The sequence below is a fragment of the Equus przewalskii genome, chromosome 2 (assembly GCF_037783145.1).
Source record: "Equus przewalskii isolate Varuska chromosome 2, EquPr2, whole genome shotgun sequence".
In the NCBI taxonomy this organism is placed as follows: Eukaryota; Metazoa; Chordata; class Mammalia; order Perissodactyla; family Equidae; genus Equus; species Equus przewalskii.
Window position 1 is genome coordinate 49787191 of NC_091832.1, and position 23910 is coordinate 49811100.

Consider the following 23910-nt stretch of genomic DNA (forward strand, 5'->3'; position numbering starts at 1 on the left):
CCACTCTGAGTTTGATTTCTTCAAGTTTAAAATGACACAAATGTCTCCACTGTGAGATGGCTGGGAAGATAGACCTTTCCTGAAGGCCGTTACCGTCATGGGAAAGAGTGGCAATAGATGGAGGGCAGAGACGGCAGGCATGATCTGCTCCCTGCACATTCCAATCAGACTTACGTCAGGATGAAAAGTCATCTTTTTCCATAGCTATTTCTGAGGCTACTCAGGACCACCTTATAAAACCTCATCTCCTGTGAGTTCCAGCCTAAGTGCATTAACCAGATGACATGAGACACACCAGCTCTGAGACCCAATGTAACCCAGCATCCAAGCCAGTCTCCAAAACACAGCTGCCAGGCCTCAAGCCTAATCCTGGCTCTCTTCCTGCTTTGTGGTGTAGTCGAAGGGGTCTCAACTCCCTTTTCTAAGTCCTATTTTCTGCCCCCAAGGGACAGTGGCACTCCCGATCCTTATCATACTGCTTGTTGTAAACTAGTCATCAAAAGAATACGCCATGAGGTGGATGAAAGGGTTAAGACCTTTTTACCAAGAACTCAGAGAATGTCATAGATGAGAGAGGCCTTAGAGGCTAGCCAATTGAAGCTTCTACTTCCAGATGGGGAAACTGAGGCCCAGAGAGACGAAACTGACCATACTGAAGGACACAGCCAATGGGTGGTAAACCAGGCCTCAAGCAACCGTCGCCTGGTTTCCAATTCATTTCCCTGACAGCACACTGTGGTGGCTTTTGTGCACTGAGGAAGAACCAATGGGTTGGGCCCTTCCTCTGCATGCTTGACATTCCTAAGAACTAGGTAAACTTCTTTCAAATCCCGGTTACTTTTTCCTCTTGCTGAGAGAAAATAGAGAGGAGTAAAATCAGATCCAACAAACAGATTCTACACTAATGGACTCAGAAGGGAAAATCTAGAATGGAACACATTAAGGCTTTGAACTCACCCACTCATTCGTTTACTCACTTAAGTAATTCTGACGCTGATATGTATATAGCATTCAATTTTTCACAGACACACAAAAACACGTACACATATGCTTTAATCTTTGCTTTATACCCAAACTACCCCATCACTTGGTGGCTTGAAACAAGAGCCGTTCTGTTTCTTCCCAAGTCTGTGGGTTAACAGCTCATGCTGGGCTCAGCGCTGGAAGGAGATCCTGACAGGAAATGGAAGACTAGATGATGCCAGGCTTGACACTTGCTCCGGAGGTCGCTAATATGGTTTCAGTCACGTGGCGGCTCAGCTGGGTCTGCATGGTTGAAAATGGCCTCACTCACATGTCTGGTGGTTGGCCCTGGCTGTCATCCAGGCCTCTCTCCCCACAAGATCTCTCATCCTCAAGAAGGCTAGCTCAGCCTTTGTCATGTGGCAGTGGCCAAATTCTAATCTACGAGAGCAAGAGTGGAAACTTCCAATGCTGCCAAGACCTAGACTAGGAAGCCGCACAATGTCACATCTGCCACATTCTAGTTATCATGTCTAGTTGTCAGAGCAAGTCATAAGGCCAGCTGAGAGTTGAGGAAAGGAGACAGAGACGCCATTTCTTGATGGGTGGAAAAAAGTCTCATTTAAAGGGGCATGCATACAGGGATGGGAGGGGTTGTTCTGGTGCTCATTCTATCTATATCTATACGTATATCTGTATCTACATCTATACCTATATCTATATCTATATTTATATCTGTATCTATATCTGTCTACATCTCTATTGCTACCTATATCTGGATATACAGCTGGATATAAGCATAGGTATAAATAGATGGATGGAAAGATCAGTAATCTTGAATACATAGATGTTTCTATATACATGTGAATACACACACAGACACACACACACACACACACACACACTCTTGTCCCTGTGGAGCTTACAGTCTAGTTGCTCAGACTCAGCCTGATATTTGAAAAGTGACACTAAAAAGGGGCAAATGAATGGAGCGGCCAAATGCTGAGTCAGGGAAAGAGCCCTGCGGGCCCAGGCACAGGTGAGAGGACCTGCAGGGACTCAGCTTCGTTGTCCAGCTCACACGAGGTGGGGAGGCAAGATGCGCCGGACCTGCTTAGGTGTTGACGAGCAGACGGTCCAGAGGAGGAGAGCGGTTTGGGTGAGGAGGGATAAATCAGGGTGGGAAGTCAGACCGGGTCGAGCCAAGGGGGAGCCTCCAGTGCTGCCCGCGAATTCAGATCTGGATAAGTGGGAGCCACTGAAGGAAATTGAGCACAGGTATATGTTTTCTTATTTTTTTTAATTTTTACTTTTTATTGCGATAACATTGGTTTATAACATTTCATAAATTTCAGGTATACATCATTATATTTCGATTTCCATGTAGATTACATCATGTTCACCACCCAAAGACTCATTAACATCCATCACCACACACGTGTACCCTGTCATCCTTTTTGCCCTCCTCCCTCCCCGCTTCCTCTCTGGTAATCACCAATCCAATCTTGGTCTCTATGTGATTGTTTGTTGTAGTTTTTATCTTTTTCTTATGAGTGAGATCATACGATATTTGACTTTCTGCCTCTGACTTATTTCACTTAGCATAATATGCTCCAGGTCCATCCATGTTATCATAAATGGCCAGATTTAATAATTTCTTACAGCTGAGTAGTATTCCATTGTGTATCTATACCACATCTTCTTCATCTGTTCATCCCTTTATGGGTACCTAGCTTGCTTCCAGGTCTTGGCTATTATGAATAATGCTGCAGTGAACATAGGGGTGTTTGTATCTTTATGCATTCATCTTTTCATGTTCTTTGGATAAATACCCAGCGGTGGAATAGCTGGATCATATGGTAGTTCTACTCTTAATTTTTTGAGGAATCTCTACTGCTTTCCACAGTGGTTGTACCAGTTTGCACGCCCACCAGCAATATATGAATGTTCCCTTCTCTCCACATCCTCTCCAGCACTTGCTGTTTCTTGTCTTGTTAATTATAGCCATTCTGACGGGTGTGAGGTGATATAGTAGTTTTGACTTGCATTTCCTTGATAATTAGTGATGTTGAATATCTTTTCATGTGCATGTTGGTCATCTGTACATCTTCTTTGGAGAAATGTCTGTTCAGATCTTTTGCCCACTTTTTAATTGGGTTGTTGGCTTTTTTGTTGTTGAGGTGTATGAGTTCTTTACGTATTTTGGATATGAAGCCCTTATCAGATATATGGTTTGCAAATGTCTTCTTCCAATTGTTAGGTTGTCTTTTCATTTTGTTGATGGTTTCCTTTTTCTGAGCAGAAGCTTTTTAGTTTGAGGTACTTCCATTTGTTTATTTTTTTCTACTGTTTCTCTTGCATGGTCAGCCACTGTATTTGAAAATATGCTGCTAAGACCATTCAAGTCTTTAATCCATTTTGAGTTAATTTTTGTGCATTGTGTAAGACAATGGTCTACCGTCATTCTTTTGCATGTGGCTGTCCAGTTTTCCCAACACCATTTACTGAGAAGACTTTGCTTTCTCCATTGTATGTTCTCCGCTCCCCTGTCGAAAATTAGCTGTCCATAGATGTGTGGGTTTATTTCTGGGCTCTCAATTCTGTTCCATTGATCTGTTTTGGTTACTATGGCTTTGTAATACAGTTTGAAATCAGGGAATGTGATACCTCCAGCTTTGTTCTTTTTTCTCAGTACTCCTTTGGCTATTCAGGGTCTTGTGTTGTTCCATATAAATTTTAGGAGTTTTTGTTCTATTTCTGTGAAAAATGTTGTTGGAACTTTGATAAGGATTGCATTGAATCTGTAGATTGCTTCAGGAAGTATGGACATTTTAACTATGTTAATTCTTCCAATCCAAGAGCATGGAATATTGTTGCATTTCTTTGTGTCTTTGATTTCTTTCAACAATGTTTTGTAGTTTTCAGTGTACAGGTCTTCCACCTCTTTGGTTAAATTTATTCCTAGGTATTTTATTCTTTTTGTTGCAATTGTAAATGGGATTGCATTCTTGATTTCCCTTTCTGCTCCTTCGTTGTTAGTGTATTGTTTTCTTACTTTTTTGGCAGTGAGGTTTTGGATTATCTTTTCCCTCTTTTTCCTACACACTCACCCCCCAACCAAGTCCGTGTCTCCAGGGAAGCCCTCCCCACTCCTCCCGTGGAGGGTGCACAGGGATGCAGGGTTAGCCAGTTGAAAACTGTTGCTTACTGGAGCCTCTTCCAGCTTACCCCAAAGCCATGCTCTTCACTGGTCCTGAGATTTGAGGGTCTTCTATCCATTCTTTTTTTCATGTTTATTGGTGCCAACTCTTGGTCAGACATTGTTCTATATCCTATAATCATATTTTCTTATTTAAGCCTCAAAACAATCATCGTCTTGAACATGAAAACAATTGAGGTCCAGAGAGCAGAGGAACATATTCAAGGTCACACAGGATTCTGGATTCTGACTCAGACCTGGCCTTCAGCTTCCCCCTCCCCACTCCAATCCCAGCCTCTTCTCGCCTTGCTCAGTACCCCAGGGAGGAGCTGGTTCGCCACTGGGCTTTCTAGGGTGGCTTCACAAAAGATATGCCATTTGAGCATGTCCCACTCCAGGAATGTTACAGGACATCAAGGGGCCAGTGGGTTTCTGTTTCCCATCCTCTTCCCGGTCGCTGGAACAACATCTGGAGGAGGCGGCAGCCAAGCCCCCTCACAAGGGTGGGCAGCAGCGTGCTGTGCTGAGGCTGGAACGGAGCACCTGTGAAGGCTGCCTGTCTCCAGCTCCATCAGCTAAGGAGGCAGGAGCAGGCTTTCTAGCTCCTGGAGGAGATGGAGAGAGAGTCTGAGCAGGTGGGGCAGGTGGGGAAAGCTCGGAGGGAGGCACTAGAAGCAGAGAGCCCTGGGGACAGGGCAGTTGGGTGGGGCTGAGGCTCCCCTCTGGTACTTTTACCGCAGGGGATTTGCAGCAGCTGGACTGTCCATTCTGGGGACTTGACGTGTTAATTTAACCTTGCTCTTGCATCTGCACCCAGACTTCACCGCACTTTTACATCCATCTTTCGTTTGGTCTGCATGATCTTCCCGAGCCGAGGCTGGTGTGGGTGCTGCTCTTCCTGCTTCTCTCAGGAGGAACTGAGGCATACATCAGGAGGTGGGTGACAGAGGAAGGGGAGGGAGCACCTTTCCTGAGAAGTATGCTGTGCCAGGCTGCCAGGGGGTTGACGCGATAACTCAAGCCATCTTCTCAATGACGTCATTTCAGGGATTAGGGAACAGAGGCACAGAGAAGGAGATGGGGCCCTAAAGGACCGCAAGCTTCTTAGTTACCAAACCAGGGCAAAATGCAGCACTTCAGACACGCAGGGTCTGACACTTGCTCCCTGAGGCCCTGTCCTGGGTCTACTGTCTCAGGAGAGACTCCTTAGGACAGCCCCTTGCTTAGCCCCTCAGGCCTGGGGAGGCCTGGGGAGGATGTGCTCTGACGGCTAGGCTGGAGGTGGGGAGATGCGCTTGCTGCTCAGTCCAGGCCCCTCCTTGGCTGATGGGCTCTGCCTCCACCACTTCCTCCCCTCTGTCCCCAGCTGAGCAGCCAGCCCCAGCTGCCATCGTCCCCTCTTTGGCAGTAGGGGGCCTGCCTTAGCTCACAGGAACTCAGGCCTGGCTGTTTCCTCCAGACACAGCTGGGAGCTTCTCCTCACCACTGGGCCTCTGGGCTGCCTCCTCGAAAGGCCACATGCTCACTCACCGATTTGTCCCAGGGCCTGGGGTCTCAAGACTCAGAGTTCAGACCCTCAGACATTTCGCTTTTCTGTGGCTTGGTCCTCCTCTTTGCATGAAAGGTGGAAGGACCCTACTCTACCCCCCAAAGTTGTCCACGGATCAGGAGAGAGAATGAAGTCAAATATGGAAAACACCATTTCATTGCACAAACTTTTACTGAGCACCTGGAGGAAACCGAATTCTGTGCTGGGCTCTGTGGGTGATGGAAAACACACAGGGAGGGGTCCTTGCTTTCGTGGGGTTTACAGCATACCAAAGAGATCACATTCTGTGCAGGTAATAGGAATATAGTTATGAATAAGGCCTACCACTGATTACTGGGTATTCTTGCACCTTTTTGACATGTACTCTCCAGGATCTGTTTATTTGTTCATCACTCATTTGTCCATCCAGCCATCCACCTGTCCATGCACCCATTCATTCATCCATCCACGCATCTACCCACCCATCCATCCATCCATCATCTCTCTCTCTATGCAGTCATTTACAGAGCACCACAAGGTACTAGTCTAAATCCTGGAGCTACAAGGAGGACTGGACAGCCCCTGCGCTGGGCACGGGGACTGACTGTGGAGAAGGCAGAGATGCAGTGCGACAGCGAGCCCTTCCTGGGGGAGAACTGAGCTGTACTCCTCATACACTCCCATGTAGAGTCCTGTCCCTCTGTCACACTCACCTTAGGTCCTATGTTACATTCCCAGTGTCCTTGGTGCTTAGCATAGCTCCTCGCTCCAAATAAGAGCCCAATAAATGCTGAATGAAAGAAGGAGTGAAATAAAGCAGCATCGTACGCCCTCTGTAAGTCTGCTTCCTCACGTGGGAAGGCGGGTGCTAACGGGGCCGGGGAGAGGTTGAGTCAGTCACAACTATGCAGGCCTCACGGCACGCAGTCCCTGGATCAATGCATATTCCCTTTTGGCTCCTTCTTTAACTGGGGCGTGTCTCCTTCCAACTCTCAACCCCTCTTTACAATCTAACAAGGAGGGGGTCAGACTGCTGCCCGAGGTCCTGACCCAGTTTGACTGCAGACACGCGTTAAGCGGCCAGCGCGAGCGCGGGCGGGGGGAGGGTCCCGCGGGCTCCCCTGGGCTCGCCGCGCGCCAGCGTCGGCCAGGTGTCACTCACCCGCGGGAGGCCTCAGGCTCCCCGGGGCACCCTTAGTTACTCAGAAAATAGAGCAGGCGGCGCGGCGTTCCTGACAGTGAGCCCAGCGCCGTCGCAGTTGGCTTGTCTTCTTCCTTTCCGCAGACGTGGGCCGCGATGCACTCACGGCGGCTCTGTGACGACCGCCTCCGCTCCGGGCAGGGGACGAGCTGCTTCGCCGAGCCCTCCAGTTAACGCGCGCGGGGACGGAAGGCTGCCCGGCGGCCCTCGCAGCCCCTGCCGGAGCCGCCCGCCGGCCTCCGCGCCACAGCTCCCCGGGATCCGGTCTGCGTCGCCCCCTGGTGGGCAGACGCGCCTCCGACAGCCGGGCCGAGCCCCCGCCGATTGTGCAGGGGCGTCGTCCCACGGGATTTCCCGAGCGCTTCTTACGCCGCCCGAGACACCATGGAGGCCCCGCGAGAAGAAGGAGGGGGGCCTGGCTACAGGGAGATGGTTTGCTGGCCTCTGGCCTTCTCCTGAGGGGTACTGTCTTCGGGACCCCTCGTTTGTGGACGCGTTCATTCGTTATTTCAACAGCGTTCATCGAGCACCTGTGTGTTCCAGGCACCGTAAAGCGGCAGGAGTGCACAGAAGTCACCAGAACGCACAAGGCCTTTCCCTCCTGGAGTTGACGCGCTCAGATCCCCGCCGCAGTGCCTGGCCCGGTAACACCGTCCTCACATCGGAGGCCGACGAATCCCTTGCTAAGGTGTCACCTGCCTCGAGCTTGAGAGGCTCTCCCTCTACGCGCACTTAGAGTTTATTCAGGAGGGAACTGCAGAGCAGAGCAACTTCAGAGACTGAAAGGACTGGATGACTAATGGATGACTAACGGTGGAACTTCAGGTACTGGAGGCAGAGATTTTGGGGGTACAACTGGGAAATTCCTTGCATTCCAAAGCACACCACCCGAGCCACTTCCTCCTCTGCCTGTGTCTTGTCCCAAGTTTGGTTGGGGCCACACGGAGAGCAGCGGGAACTGTGAACGTCACCCGGGGCCCCAAGGGAGAGCTCTATCAAGTTTCTCTTTCCCATATAAAGAAGAAAAAACTCCCAATTTTAATCCTTCTTAGTTCTGTCCTCAAAGGGTTTATAATCTCCCGAGAGAGAAGTGTACACTTATTTAATTACAAGAAAGGCACAGACAAGGGCTGGAGGAGTTCTAAGTGGGAAGAGGCTGTGGACAGCTCAGGGCTCGGGGGGTGTACGAGGGGAGCCCTTTGGTCTGTCCTGCTGTCATCTGGGGAGCCAGGCCTGGCTGCAGGAGGAAGGCAGGTGACAGAAGAGGGCATCTGGACAGCAGTCAGGGAAGGCAGCTCCGCCCATGTCCTGGGGCCAGGAGGCTTGAGGAAAGTGTTTGTGTTTGGCCTCTGGAGATGCTCTTGGAAATTGCTAGTCTACTAAACCCACGTCCACTCTCAGTCCCTCCTCACCGCACCCTCCACCCCCTGGGCACTAATGTCAGGTCACTGAGCAAAACGTCACTACCTTGGATGGCCTCTCCTGCCGTCTGCCTCAGACCTGAGCAGACCCATTAAAGCTTTGAGTTTCTATAAAATTTGCATATGGTGGCACAAGTCGGTTCAATGGCAAGTTTCTTCCAAATTAGCTTAGGATTCTCTTTTTTCTCCTTCCCTGGGGATTTAGCACTCTGCTGTATTTCAGATTGGCAGCCAAGTGGGGATGAGCTCTGGTTTGGGAGATGCTAGTGCTTTGATTATGTCTTCTGTATTTTGAAGCGATGTTGGGTGCTGGGGTGCAGTCATACTGTTGTGCATCTTATACATTCTTTAGAAACTTGGAAACCTCAAAGGCTTGTGGTTGGATTAATTCATGTTTGGGGTGTGGAAGGAACCACATTCTACATATGGTACCCTGGACCTGGGCGCTCGAGGCAGCCCAGGGTCCTGTGCTGAAGAGAGACCCCTGCTCACATCTAGGATTCTGTCCGAGACCACGCTCCCAGACAGATTGCAGGGAAAAACTGGGGGCAGAACGTCACTCTGTAGGTGGGACTTAGGATAATGAATAATTTCCTTGGACACCACGCGGAGGTGGTCGACACCCAGCTTTGCTGCTCTTCGGCCTCCTGCCTCCAGAAGGCCATCTAGCCACAGCTCCTTGGGCCCCAGGAGCAGGGGAGGGTGTTAGGGCTGGGCCTGGTCTCACAGTACCCTTCTTTCTTGCTTACTAGTCTCTCCACAGAATTGCCCATGTGTTTGGTCCAGAAAAAACAGGTCTCACACAGGTCTTTGAGCTTAAGCTGCATGTTCCATTCAAGCTTGTCCTGGCGAGTCCTCAATTGGGGTAACATAGGGCTTGCACAACCAATAATCGTGCTACTTGTGTGCAAGCTCCTTCGAAAATGTCACGGGGCGGACAGGTGATCTTCTGGATATGATTAGGCATTCCTAGGTCCTTGGTCACCAGATGTCACCATCAATTTGTTTCCAGTGCACTGTTGATTCTGTCTCTACCTTGCTCAGGAACCCAGACCCCTTAGCAAAGGCCTTTCGTAATCTGTCCCCAACTGACCAGGCCACTTTCATCCTCTCTGCCATTGCTGCTGGTCGCATGGAACCGCTTGTCATCCTTGGACCTTTCCCTAGACTCTTTCAAGATGTGTCCTTTTACCTGCTGTTTCTTCTGGGAATTTCTTTACCACTATTTGTGTGTGTGTGTGAGGAGGATTGGCCCTGAGCTAACATCTGTGCCCATCTGTCTCTATTTTGTATGTGGGACGCTGCCTTGTGGGCTTGACAAGTGGTGTGTGAGTCCGTGCCTGGGATCCGAACCTGCAAACTCTGCGCCGCTGCAGCACAGCATGCGAACTTAACCACTATGCCACCAGGCCGGCCCCTTTATCATTATCTTTTGATTGTGAAAGTCCTTCCTTTCCTTCAAGACACAGCACAAATACATCATCTTTGGTAAAACTTCTCTAACTGCCCCAACCTGAGTTGTTTCCTGTTCCTGTAACAATGCTACTGTGTCGTACAGAGTGCCATCTCTGTACAGCGCTGTCTTTCTTGGAGGTCAGGGACCTTGTTACATTCTTCTTTGTGTCCCAGGTCCTGGCATCATACCTGACACATTTTAGATAATAAATCTTTGTTGAATGATCGGTGGATGTGTCTGTGTGCACACATGTGGATTCTTGGGGTGCAGGGCAGTATGGGCGGGGAGCCTCAGGTAAGAAGGAACATGCCGGGTCCCTGGATCTTTGTCAATAGACTGCATCCTTGATAGTAGTTGTGAGCTTCCAAACCAAATCGGGGAGTGGAAGGTGCCATCTCTGCCTAACCACAGGGAAGCCAGATGTTCCACGACCAAGCGAGGCTGCCGGTGCGGGTGCGGCCTGACGCAGGATCGTTTCCCCAACCAGGCTCCAGTGGGCCCCTGAGCAGATGGTTATTGTTTGGAGCCGCTCCAGCCTCTTTACCAGAATCTGGCTTCTTGCTGCTGCACTGGCTATCAGGCCTGCTCCCCACCTCCTGGGCTGGAGGAGCCAGCCACCTTCTCGCTGTAAGACAGCAAGTGTCCACCAGAGGCTGCTGCTGTCATTCTCTCTCGTTCTGTCCTTTCCTTTCCATTCGGGAGACCTGACTCCACAGTCCTCCGCCCTCTTCTGTTGCGTCCAGCTTCCATGTGGCCAGGTGTAGTTCACTGACCTGCGGGGGGGTTGGGGCGAGGCCCTCGGACTCTTAGGTTGGTGATATATATGTGGGAAAGGCCACATTCCAGCAAAATCTCGAGCGTGAAAGGAAAGAGGATTCGCTTGTCCTCCTCCGCATTCTCCTGCGTACCCCTCTGCACCCCTTGCAAAAGCTGTGAGGCTACGTTGGCTCCTGGCTGGCCTTTAAGTCTCTGGTCACCAAGGAGGATATTCCCTGCGACATGGCCCACTCATGGCAGCTGCAAATGCCCTGGGCAGGACCTAGAATTTTACTTAGATTTGGAATCTGAAGGAGATAGAAAATACACAGACTGGCCCAGGGAACCCAGCAGCCTGCAGCTGGAAACTCCTGTGTCCTCTTCTGCTTCAGGGAGGGCTGCCTCACTGGCTCAGGGCTCACCTGCTTGCTCCCGCTGACCACCTCCCTACCCCTTCTTGTGCCCCCCCCCGCCCCCGGGCCAGCTCCAATCCAAGAGCCTCAGGCAGGGCAGCGTTTCTGCGTTGGAGCCCAGGCTGGGGAATTATGTCTTTTTATTTTTATTTTCCCCAGGCAGGGTAGTTTGGTGAACCCAGTGCTTAGATTACTGTAATTTTATTGGATCTGCTGCGTCACCTGCTGTGTCACCCACCTCCAGCCTCAGACCATCCGATTTCAGGACAGAAATGACCGCTGTCGGCATGCTGCCTCCCCAGACGAGGACCAGGCACAGCACTGTTGCTTCTTGAATCCAAACTACTGTCTGGCTTTCAAGATGCTTCATATTCTTCTCCTGTTTTCATGTTCAACCAACTCTATCTCTATCTTCTGCTTTGCCAACACAGTTGTCTCTACATTTGCCCTGAACGTCCCACCCCTTAAGAATATCCCAAAGCCAAAAATATAAACAAAAGACCCCCAAAAACATGCTAGGCTCCTTTTTATGCTCTGATCTGGAAGCTCCCCTGGTGTTTGCTTCTCTATCCCAACGCCACCGTCTTTTGAGCCGAATTTCAAATCCCATCTCCTAGACAATTGGAATTCACATGGACACCTTTCTTGATGGCCCAGAGCACTTTTGTCTGCACCAGACACGTTGGCATATAATTGTGCTCTCGATGCTGGTGTTGAGTTGTTTTGTGCTCACTTACCCAACTGTGCAGTAATCATTCGAGTGCTCATCATTATGTTCCAGGCACTGGGTTTGCCCACTAATCCAGGAGTCACTTATGAGCTCTTTCTCTCCCCCACAACCAGTCTGTCTAGTGGGCTGAGAGATGCTTCCACAGTGTGCGCTGTGCCTGGCACTCGGGCACGCGCCGCTCCTCTGCCCCACCCCCGTCTCCCATCTGGGCTTCCAAAATAGTTGGCTAACAACTGGCCTCCCATTTCCATTCTTGCCCCCATACAACCCATTCCTCACAAAGCAGGCTGAGCTTTAAAGGACGAAGTCAGGTCATATTGGTGAGTCGCCTGGGTTAAAACCCTCCAGCGGTGTTCTCCTGCTCTTAGAATCAAAGAGAAAGAGGGAGTAAGATAGAGTTGCCCCACCATGGCTTCTCAGGTGCCTCTTGTCTGGCCTCTGCCCCTTCTCAGCCGCATCGCCTGCTTGTCTCCCGTCAATCACTGGTCCCCATGGTTGGGATCTCCCCGGCCTTCTTTCTGTTACTGCAGTGTGCCAGTTCATCTCAGCCTCTGAGCCTCTGCACTTCCTGTTTCTGTCTTGTGTGTTCCGTCCAGATGCTCTTGCACTAATTCTGTGTCTTCATCATTTGGGGTTTCGCTGAAGTGTCACTGACCTAGAGAAGCCCCCCATGACCATGTTACTAAATGTTGCCGCCTGGCTTCCTGGTTAGTTAGTTTCTTTCCCATGACTTTGTTTTGTTTCCTTTGCAACACTTGTCTTATTCATTGGTTTGTTTTTTTGCTCCCACCCTCACCTCTTCCAGAACGTAAGTTCCAGGAAAGCCAGGGACTTGTCCGTCTTGTTTCTGCTGCACAGCCAGCACCTAGGACAGCGCCTGGCTCCAGATACTCAGTATGTGTTTATGCAAAGGAATGAATGAATGGATAAACGATTGTGTGAATAAATGTCTCCAAGGTGAATAAACATGATTCCTCCTTCAGATAATTCACAGAATACTTGTGAAGCAAGAAGACTAATCAACACTTGCAATTTGAGGAAACAAAGGCTGTAATGGAGATATGGACAAGAGCACGATCTGAACGCAGACTAGGGAATGATTAGCTCAGCCTCCAATGAGTGAGTCCTGTTTCTCTGCTTATATGATAAGTTCTGTAAGGACAAACTGTGCCTTACACTCTATCATAGTCCCCACTGCTGCGGTTTCTAAATGTCAGTCATGGACAGGCTGTAACAGAATACCTGGGGAGCTTAGAAGACAGCACAGATATCTAACTCTGATTCTGCAGGTGAGAGTGGAGCCCCAGGGTGTGTCTTTGTATGAGGGTCCCCTGGGTAGTTCTGAAGCACCCTGGCTTAGGGACCACCGTGCCACACTGCCCCACACAGGGCCGCTACATCGTAATGGCCCAGTGTGTCTGCCTGAACCGAAACACGTCCACCCCCTCCTGGCTCTGTTCTCACTCTGATCAGCTCCAGCTGAGCTGGGGGTAAATCAGCTCACGGGCCTGAGGTTCCTGCCACTGGCGGGTGCGTGTGAGAAGACAGGAGCAATCACTCTTTCTCCCAGCATGACGGCCTTAGTGTCGCTCGTCTCTCTCCACAGCGATGGTTATTACCAGCCTTATGGGTCGTTTGACTTTTTAACTGAGCAGCACACGGGCATTCTCCTATTAGTCCCCACCCTGGTGGCTATCCCCTGGCAGCAAAGAGCTGCAGCCTGAGAGGCTGACTTCCAGGCCGCGTGTCTCCCCTTTCCTGTGACAGCCAATGGGTCTGGGGTGGGAGGGCATGTGGGGGTTTGCACGTGTGTGCTTATGTAGATAAATCTCTGTGACTCGGGCCTCAGAGAGGCTCAATGGACTTCTGTAGGTGCTGCTGCTTAGTCACTGGGGCCTGGGCTCAGCAGCCTGGTGGCCTGGGGGCCAAGGTAGGAAGTGACCTCCCTCCAGCAGTGGAAATCCTGGGGATCTTTTACCTGTCCTGGCATCTTGACCTGTCACTGAGGATCCTGTCTGAGAGTGGCGGGGAAGCCGGGCTTGGCCAGCAAATTTCCTGAATGCTGCTGATTCCAGAATTTTTATGCAGGAGAGGCTTAAAGGTGGCAATATTTTGAAGTGGGAGCTGGAGGCCTTTTCTAGAAGCTATGTTTTATAGCAGGCAAATTGTTTGTGCTTGGATTATGTGTTTGTTAGGGGTCTGATGAAGATTATAGGGAGAGAACACCAGAGTTCCCCACCACCCCATGCCACTCGCGCTGACTCTCATTAATGTCACCACTTCTCCTGTGGCTTAATCTTGGAAACAAAGGTTCCCCAAATCTCATGTCCTCCCCTCCCTTCCTCCTTCCTCCCTTTCTTCACTCTCTTATGCTGGCTGAGATTGTCACAAAGCAGTGCGTTCTCAGCCAGGCTGGTTTCTGAGAACTCTGGCTACGGATGGACAGACTACGTACATCACAGAGTTTACGTCAACTACTCGGAACATGTAGGAATGAGGAAGGGTTGGGGCTTCAGAGCAGGCAGTCTCCCCGCAGCGACCGTGGACTGAGGCTCACGTCGCTGTCGGAGGGAAAGCCCTGGTCCTGCACACAGAGGGACACTTACTTCCTTTTCTTCAGTGGCACGCTGCACAGAGCTGATGTGTGCCTTTCCAGTCTGTGATACAATAGAAACAGCCAATTAGGAGGGGGCAGAGGTTGCTAGGAGCAGGGATAATGCCAGTGGGAAAACGGGAGAGAGAGACAGATTGACTGACTCTCAGGGAAGGACAGGGCTCCCGCTGCCAAGCGGAGGGTGTGGGGCCTAAGAACCAGAACAGCCAAGTTCATACCCATGTTCTACCACCAACTCCCTGGGTGGCCTTGGACAAGTCCACAAGCCTCTCCAGGACTCACCTGTCAAATGGCAATAATAACAACCCCAAATACCCCAGGCTCCTAGCAAATGAGGGAACAGGGGTCAGGGTGCCATTTTCTCATTTGTACTTATTTGTTCTTTTGTCTGTTTGCCTGATACAAAAATAACAAACTTGTTTGTTGTAAAAACAACTTAACTTGCAAAAAAAAAAAAAAAGCAATGGAAGGATTCAGAAGGACAGAGGGTCAAAAGAGAAAATATGCTTTCCCAGTTCACCCGTCCCCTTCCCCCAGATGTCGTACCGAACTGTCACCAGAAGGCAGGGTGTCCCTCGGACCCAAAGCCTGTCCAGCACAGATGTGGGGAGTGGACGGGCCGAGCCTCACACCTCAGCAGTTCCAGGGCCTCTCTGTACTGAATCTCAGAGAACAGACCTCTTTTCTGAATGGAAAACAAACACATAAACAAAAGACTTGAAGAAAAGGTCGGTGGCGCGCAGCACATTCTGTTTAACAAGGCAGGGACGCGATGGTGCTCTCAATAGAGACTCCCACAAACGCTGTAAAAACGCGCAGAAGTTCTGGCACTGAAAGAGGACTTCCATCCTTCCGTCAATTCACTCAGGTGGAAAAGCTCGTTCTCCACCTCCGCTCTCCTCGTGCTTCATGGTTACCGCTGAGTTTACCACTTATATAACTAGTTGAGAGGGTAAACCCTCACAGGTATGCAGAGTAGATCCCAAAGGAAACTGGCAAGATAGTTCTTACCAGTTGCCTTTAGCAGTTGGTACAAAATTGCCTTGATCTTTGATTTGCGTCTGTTTCTGTTTCTTTACCTTGGCACCCTCTCCCCAAGATTTCCATCAGTTTGAGCATTAGCTAAGTTAGTTAACCAGATTTGCCTTCTCCTCAGTTTTGGCTCTGCCTTCTCTGGTTGGACGTTGTTTCTTCAGTCCACTGTGTCTAGCTTTCGTCATCTTTGAAGCTGGGAACATCCTCCTGTCTCCATGTGGGCAGCTCACAGGGCAATGATCTCTCCAGTTGCATGGTGGAGATTCTCCCAGACTCAGAATCAGGAGCACCAGAGCTGAGATCTGTGGTCCATTTCACAACTGTGGGTCTCAGACTTCTCTTCTGTAGAATGATTATTCCAGCTCAGATGTTTCTGGCTTCTGGGATTCTGTGCTTGGTCATGGTCTGCCTGTTAATGTTTGTCTACAATGGAACTCAAAGTTGCATTCTTGCCACTGTGGCTGGGTTCTTTGGCCTTCCGGAACCCAGATGTAGCCCGTGAGTACGGACCCTGAGGAGAGGGGCCAGCTACTCCTCAGGTGCTCATTCCCTCAACTCTGCCTAAAGTTTCAGGCTGGAAACACAGAAGAGTTGGCACTCGGAGGACCCAGGGGGGTCAAGTTCTGACGGTTTCTCATCAAGAAGACAGGCTTTTTGAAATTATAGAAATAATACATGACCTGTTAAAAACAAATTCCAACAGTACGTAATGAAATAAAAAGTAAGAATGCCCCTTCTCTCCCACCCCAGTGCCACTCCAAAAGGCCTCCTCTGGAAGGAGTTTATGACGCACGTGCTGAGACTTGCTATGCACAGTCACACCTTCTCAAGCGTCCTGGCATCGACTCACCCCACCTGCACTCCAAGGAGGCCAGTTTGTAAAGTGTGCGCCTTGCTTCTTGCCGTTAATGAAATTTTTGGGACTTTTCCATGCCAGCACTCGTGGATCCGCGCTGCTCTGGAGGCGGTGCCTGGCACCTCCTGAGGGAGGGAGGTGAGCACAGGCTGCAGCGCCGAGCCGCGATCCCAGCCTGTTGATGCGACAAACAGCGCCTCTCGGAGAGCCTTCCATGCGGCGTTCAGAAAACACGGAAGTCTGCCCCTTGGAACACAAGCTTTCAGGGATGCTCATTGACAAAAACAACACCCCCTTCCCCCCTCCCAGAAAAACTGGCTTTGCGGGCAAACATGAGAAGCACTGTGTTTGAGATCTCTCTTCCAATAGCCTATTAAACACTGGAGGAATTCAGTCAATGAGGAAACCTGAAAAAGCATGGCTTCCCTCAGTTTGCTTTCGCCCATCTCACTGCTGAACACCTGCTCCCCAGTTGCCTGCTCTGACCTGAGCAGGAGCGCTCTGCGCCTGCGCCGTCCCCTGAGCATACGGTAGCGCTCTGCGGAAGACGCCGTGGAAACGCTGCCCCTTCCCTCCCAAGACCAGGGCCTCAGAGAGAGGGAGTCGCCGGCATGAGGTTACAGAGCTAAGGATCAGTGGCAGAAACAGGAATAGGACCCGAGGCCTGTACTGTTTCTACCACGTTGCTTGCAGAAGTCCCTTCTCAGGCCATGAAACTTTTGCACCAAAGTTCAAAGAGTTTGGCAAGAAAGCTGCACGTTATCAAACAAGCCTAGATATCATCTGGGTTAAAAAAAATGAGTTTCAACTGTGCAATTAGTTTCGTAAGAACTGTTTGGTAAATTAATTGGTTGGTACCTAGATTCATGCATATTTTTGTCATGTGACAGTGTCATGGCAGGAATTGCCTGGTGAGCCAAAATCTCATCACAACACTATGCCCCTGATGGAGATGAGGTGGGCATGGCCATGAGGGCTGGGGCTGGGTCAGGTTGGGGATAAATCATTTGTTCTCTTTCAAAGCCTCCCAGAAATTTGAGATGCGGAGGGATGGGGGATCCAGTCATGAGTCCACTTGACTGGATCACAGGGTGCCCAGACATTTGGCCAAACGTTATTTCTGTAGATGTCTGTGAGAGTGTTTCCAGATGAGATTGGCATTTGGATCAGTGGACTCAGTAAAGTAGATTGCCCTCCCCAATGTGGGTGGGCATCGCCCAATCTGTTGAGGGTCTGAGTAGAACGAAATGTGGAGGACAGAAGAATTGGGTCCTTCCTGACTGACTGCTCGAGCTGCGCCTTCCATCTCCTCCTGCCTTTGGTGTTCTCAGGCCTGTGGACTTGAACTGAACTATGACACCAGCTGTCCTGGTCTCCAGCTTGCAGATGGCAGATGCTGGGAGTTCTCAGCCTCCGTGACTGCGTGAGCGAATTCATATATGTCTGAGTCTCTTTATATATCTTGTTTGTTCTGTTTCTCTGGAGAACCCTGACTAACACAAGGCTTGAGACTAAAGTATAGACGCCAACAAGTTCTCAGCTTCCCTGGTGGCACTCTGGAAGCTTAGAATGCTTTTTAGAACAAACTCTTAACCTCACTCAAAGAAACTGCTTGTGTGTGCAGACTAGATCTGATCCACCCCTGCAGAGTTCAGAAAGGAAGGAGGGAAGGAGGAAGCTACGCTGGGCCTGCGAATATTGTGAGAGCACTGAGGGACACTGTCTCATTTGAGCATTGCCACTCTTCAAAGGGGTTCTTATTCTCATTTTACAGAAGAGGAAGTTGAAGACATGGGAGGGAAAATGACTTCTCTAGGATCACACAGGGCTGAACCGATATCTCTGTGGGATGTTTCTAAATTACGGCAAAGACATTGCTAAATTTATCTTGCACTAGATCTTGTTTCAGACTGTCTGCGTGGACTTCAGGGCTCCTGACAGTCTGAATGCATCAGGACTTCCCAGGCTCCCAGCTGTGGAGGCCGCCGCCCGTTTGCTGTTCGGGGAAGACGAGGCCTGAGCCCTGGTTCCGTCTGATCCTCCTCGCCACGTGATGTTGGACAGCGTACTTGACCGCTCTGTGCTGAAGTTCCCTCAGCTGTAAGATAGAAATAATACAACCCGGGGGCTGGCCCCATGGCTTGGTGGTTAAGTGCGCACATTCCGCTTCAGCAGCCCAGGGTTCGCCGGTTTGGATCCCGGGTGCAGACACGCCACTGCTTGGCAAGCCATGCTGTGGTAGGCATCCCACATATAAAGTAGAGGAAGATGGGCACGGATGTTAGCTCAGGGCCAGTCTTCCTCAACAAAAAGAGGAGGATTGGCAGCAGATGTTAGCTCAGGGCTAATCTTCCTCAACAAAAAAACAATAAATAAATAAATAAATAAATAAATAAATAAATAAAATCTATCTCCCCCTGTTGTTGGGATTTAAGACAGCAAGGCCAGTGTGCATGTTTAGCCCAGGCCTGGCATGTGCTTTTGATTCATGACCTTCACCACGCTGGGTTATGCTGGCTGTTCCTGTTTCTGATCTCTCTGCAGTGATGCTTGAAGCTTGTACCTCTCTTCCAGCACATCTGATGTGCCGTGGGTCCTGGCTGGCTTTCACGCTCTATGTTGGGTGGCCCAGACCAGACAGTGTCTGCCCCATGAAGGGCCTCACGCATGGGCGGTATCCTTAAACATTTGCTGGTGATTGGATAATTGATCTTCCTTTCTGCTCTATCCCTAGCACTGTCCTTTTTCCTCAAACCGCCTGTGCGATGCCTGGCTCTGGAAGCTCAGCTGGTATCCAAGGACAGTGAGGTGACCCGAAAATCACCCGCCTGCTTCTACTCCCGTGGTGAAGACAGCGGCTGCCCCCTGGGCTGGCCATGATGTCTCACGCTTGGGGTCTCTGGCTTTTCATGGGTTGGCACCTACTGAGGTCGCCTGAGACTCCCTTCTAGGAATGATGGCACTCACTGCCCTCGTAATTTCTCCATTTTTTTCCCCTATTGATAGCTGTGTGATGCTGGGTTGCCGTGGCAACTGATTGATTAGCATCCAATTGCTGGACGAGGAAACGTGCAGCCATAAAGAGTTACAAATGATGCCTGATTGTCTGCTGCCAATAGCCTGATTGCTGCCATTTTCTGGCAGGTAGCTCAGCCCTAACAGGAAGCCTGTGCTGTGCAATTATTGCGACGTGATTGATGCATCACTATAGTTACAACCGGCAGTGTTCCCAACTCGTGAGATTTTTTTTTTAAAGAAGAAAACTCTCCCTTTCAGATGAAAATGCTTATAAATGAGGAAGAAGTATCGAGTGGGCGGGTGACGTGGGGCTTGCAAGGGAGGTGAGTATGGACTAAGCAAGAGCCCAGTTGGAGTTTCAGAGGTCATGAGGAGAGAGAGGGCAGGAGGGTGGCATATGGCTGGGGAAAGGGAGAAGGGATCGATGCTGCCTCCTCTCCCTGTCCCCTCCCACTCCTGGGCCTGCAGCATGCTGAGGGTGGTGCTCAAATTACTTCCAAATGAGAGGCCTGAAAAGTGGGAGGATGCATGATGGAGAACAAAAATCTATGCAGGCACAGGCGGTGTGCTGCTCAGGCCAATTGCTGAAGCTGCTCTCTTGGGTGTGAGCCATGGCCGAAGAGCAAGCACCTGGGCCTGCAAGTAGAGTGAGGGAGAGGTCATGGTGCCCGGTGGAGGCAGCTCGAGGCGGGGCTCTGGGGGGATGGAGCTGCAGTGAGGCTGGTGCTCAGAGGCTTTGGGGTAGAAGAGACCTTTTCTTTTGATCCCTGGAAAAAGTGCCCCTCTTTTTTTTTAAAGATTGTCCCTGAGCTAACCTCTGTTGCCAATCTTCCTTTTTTTCCTCCTTCTCTCCAAAGCCCCCCAATACATAGTTGTATATTCTAGCTATAGGTCCTTCTGGCTGTGCTGTGTGGGATGCTGCCACAGTGTGGCCTGATGAGCAGTGCCATGCTGGCGCCCAGGATCCGAACGGGTGAAACCCCAGGCCGCTGAAGCGGCGTGCGCAAACTTAACCACTCGGCCGCGGGGCCGGCCCCGAAGTGCCCCTGTCGTTCCTCAGTTGGATATTGGATACTTCTCAGGCTGGCAGAGAGGAAGAAAGAGGATGAAGGTGTTTGTGGTTGGGCTGGACTGCTGAAGGAGGCAGTCTTGTACCTGGCCAAAGCTGGCTGCTGCTGGGAAGCGTGCTATCTCCAAGTGTCTTCCAGACCACGTCCAAGTTCAACGATACCTACTCACTGGGCTGCTGGTAATGCTTCCCCTTGGGTTAAAGATGGCTTTTTCCCCTCAGTCTTCTTTTAAAAAGCCAATGCTCCTAGAAGTAGTACTGTTTAGTCACTTAAACCTAAATGTGAATGTGTGTGTTTTTAAACTTTGTTTGAGGTATGATTGACATACAAAAAGCTGTACATGTTTAATATATACAAGTTGATGAATTTGCAGATAAGTATATATCCGTGAAACCATCACCACAATCCATGCCATAAACATATGGCTCACCTCTGAAATTTCCTCCTCCCCTCCGTATTTATTGTTATTATTAGTGACAAAAACGTAAGACCTAGAATAAGGCAAGGATGCCCACTCTTGCCACTTTTACTCAATATAGCGCTGGAAGTCCTAGCCAGAGAAATGAGGCAAGAAAAAATATAAAAGTCATCCAAATGAGAAAAGGAAGAAGTAAAATGATCTCTTTGCAGATGATATGATCTTACATGTAGAAGAGCCTGAAGACGCCACAAAAAAACCTTCTAGAACTAACAAGTTCAGTCAAGTGGGGGACACAAAACCAACACACAGAAATCAGTTGCATTTATATACCAACAGAAACTATCCAAAAATGAAACTAAGAAAACAAAACAATCTCATCCACGATAGCATCAAAAAGAAGAAAATATTTAGGAATACATGGAGCCGAGGAGGTGAAAGACTTGTGCACTGAGAACTGTCAAACACTGGTGGATGTGTTTTTGTACTCACCTTACAATTAACTGACTCCTTTCTATCATAATATTTAGGTATTTTTATTTTGCATTCATTTATTTTTACTACTTGAGAGTAGGAACTGGGTCATTAAGTTTATCATATAATGGAACCCTAATAATGATTGCTGTGTGAATGAATGAACGCAAAGATGGTTACAGTGATGGGACAGCTTCAAAATACATGAGGTAGGAATTAGGTACAGTGGGGTATGATGGGGTGGTGGTGGTCAAAGTTAGAATGGAAACTGCTAAAGACCAGTTCTAGTTACATAAAGGGGGTCTTGGATCCAGCCTTCTTGCAAAGGAAGCCTGGGTTAAGGTGTAAGAAGACAGAATTAGCACTTTAGGCAGACTAAGTTCTCTGGTGCCTGATGTTGACCATCGCTCTCTGGCGCCATGGAAAGGGAGGGGCCTTGTGGACATGCCTGTCACCATGGCTACTGATAATTATTACTTGCCAAGAGGATGGATCTACCCATCAGAAAAAGATTGACATCTGTGAGTTGACCCCAATAGTCCGATATCCTTTTCAAAGGAAGAAAAATGCATTAAAGTTTTGATTTACTATTTGTCTTTTTATGAGACTGTAAGTTTACCAAGGGCTTGAACCGTGTGTTCTCTCTGCTTGTATTTAGTCAGTTCCTGGCACAGAGTAAGCACTTAATATATTATTGTTGAATAAATGCAAAATTTAATAAACAAATTGGGATTAAACTTAATCCTTCTGAGCCAGGGAGTGAGAATTGAGGAAGAGCGAAAATAAACGTGAGACATTATTTTGGCGGATGGGCGTATCTACGGGTCCCAGGGAAGCAGGGTCACAAAGGCCTAAGCTAGTTGCTGCTCCACGTTGTCTCAGCTGTGAACCTTGGGTGGGGTTGCACCTCAGTTTCTCCATGTGTAAGATGGGGGATATAACGGCACTCTTCCACGGGGTGTTTAGAAACGTGAATTGAGAGAATATATGCAAAGCACAGAGCACATAGCAAGAATTCAGTAAATGTTGTGTGTTATTACAGTCTTGGATTCTCGGTCTAGAAGTTGAATGTTTTTTACTTAAAATATACAAAAACCACATAAGTGCTCACTCGAAGAGGTAACGCAGCTTACACTGGTGTAGTGATCAGTGACCCCACGGTTGGGAGGAGTTGGAAAGCAAGAGGTCTCTTCTGGGAGCTGACATAACTCCAGCTAATGTCTTGCTTGTTGTTGAAGAGCAGCTATGAAATACTTGCTTTATGGTCCAAATGTAAAAAGAAGTCCATTTATATTTAAGAGATTAACTATATGCACATTTGTAGTACCATTTAGGACCATTTAAAACCGTCAGGATTGGTGTCCCTGACTTCACATAACCTAGACAGATAAAAGCCGGTTTCCATGGGAACTAGTTTTCCTTTCTCTACCAGCTAATTAAAATCCACTTGCCCAAGTCTGAATGTTTATAAATGCCTTCCAGTGAGTTCTTCCTTTGGTTTACGGAGCTCAGCACAAGCACAGGCATCTTACCATTTGCAGCATCAGTCAGATTCCAAGTGAGTACAAGCTCAAGTTTGCTGGGAGTGACTCTTCATCTATTTCGTTCACTTGCAGTTCGGACTTGAAAGGATCAGTTTCCCCAGAGTACTCTATGCAACTCATAATATCTAACATCCTGTCGTCTTTCTGAGGAACCACAGTTTGGTAAACTTTCTGGAGGAAGTAGCTGAAAGAGTTACAAGGTGGTAATGTAAACCCCGTTTCTTCACGTGTATCTGAGGGCAGTGTGTGCATCTCAGCAACTTTGATGTGACCCTTTGATTCCCCTCGCGTTTGAAAGGCGCTGCTCCATCCCTGCCCTGTTGCCCCTCATACGCCGGGGCTCCGCAGACCTGCAGTGCTCTTGCTTTCTCCAGTCTCTTTTCAGAGAAGGAGGGAGGACAACCCTCTTAACTCAATCTCTGCTGTGTTCTAGTGTTGTACAACTGTTATCTTAATCATTTCCTGTCCCCAGGAAGACAGTCCTCTTCTCTATGTTTTCTTGGCCCTTGGGGGGCTGGGAAGATGCCCGCCTGACTTAGGCTGGGCTGCGCAGAGGAGGGAAGAGAGGACCGTCAAAGCTCAACCTCAGAACTCGGAAATCAGATGCCTTCAGACAAGAGCATCATGGTGTGCCTTTTCTTCCTCCAGCCTCTGGAAGTCAGCACTGTGCTCTTCTCTTCAGCTACTTTCATTTGGAAAGCCCCAGTGGCTTCCCGGAGCCTTGAAGCTGCCCAATTCTCTGTCCTTCCTGCTCATTGCACCAGGGCAAGAGGCAGCTGGCCTCTCTGGCAAGCTTTGGGGTCTGCACATGGCGTGGGCTCTCCTCGTTGCCAGGTTCCTGCCACCTGCTCTGCTTGGAGGAGACAGATAAGGGCCGGGAGGGCGAGGGAGCCCCTGCCAGTTGGCGGGCTGGCTGGGCGATCGCATGCCAGGCTGAGCAAGCTGCAGTCTTTGAGGCTGGATTTGCCTTGGAACAGGCTGGTGCAGGGAATGGCCAGATCTTGGCAAAGGGAAGCCTAGGTGGAGAAGAAATCTTGAGAGGTGAATAGACTTGGGGCAGGCTTCACTGAAGGGCACTGGGGGATCCCATGGCCATGTTGCCCTGAGCTCTCTGGGACAGGCTGCAGGAAGGGACGGTAAACTTCCTGTGTGTGCTGGCTCTTACCCCAGTGCATTGCTGCTTTGTTCATGACTAGCTTAGAGTCTCAGACTTC

General features: G+C 49.5%; 1 long non-coding RNA gene across 1 annotated transcript; it reads left to right on the forward strand.

The window, feature by feature from the left end:
- The first annotated feature begins 6975 nt into the window (after positions 1–6975).
- Positions 6976–16587, forward strand: LOC139081191 (uncharacterized). Its single transcript, XR_011536314.1, has 3 exons — positions 6976–7716; positions 12651–12786; positions 16067–16587. It is a non-coding gene; the product is annotated as an uncharacterized lncRNA (long non-coding RNA).
- The last annotated feature ends 7323 nt before the right edge of the window (positions 16588–23910 follow it).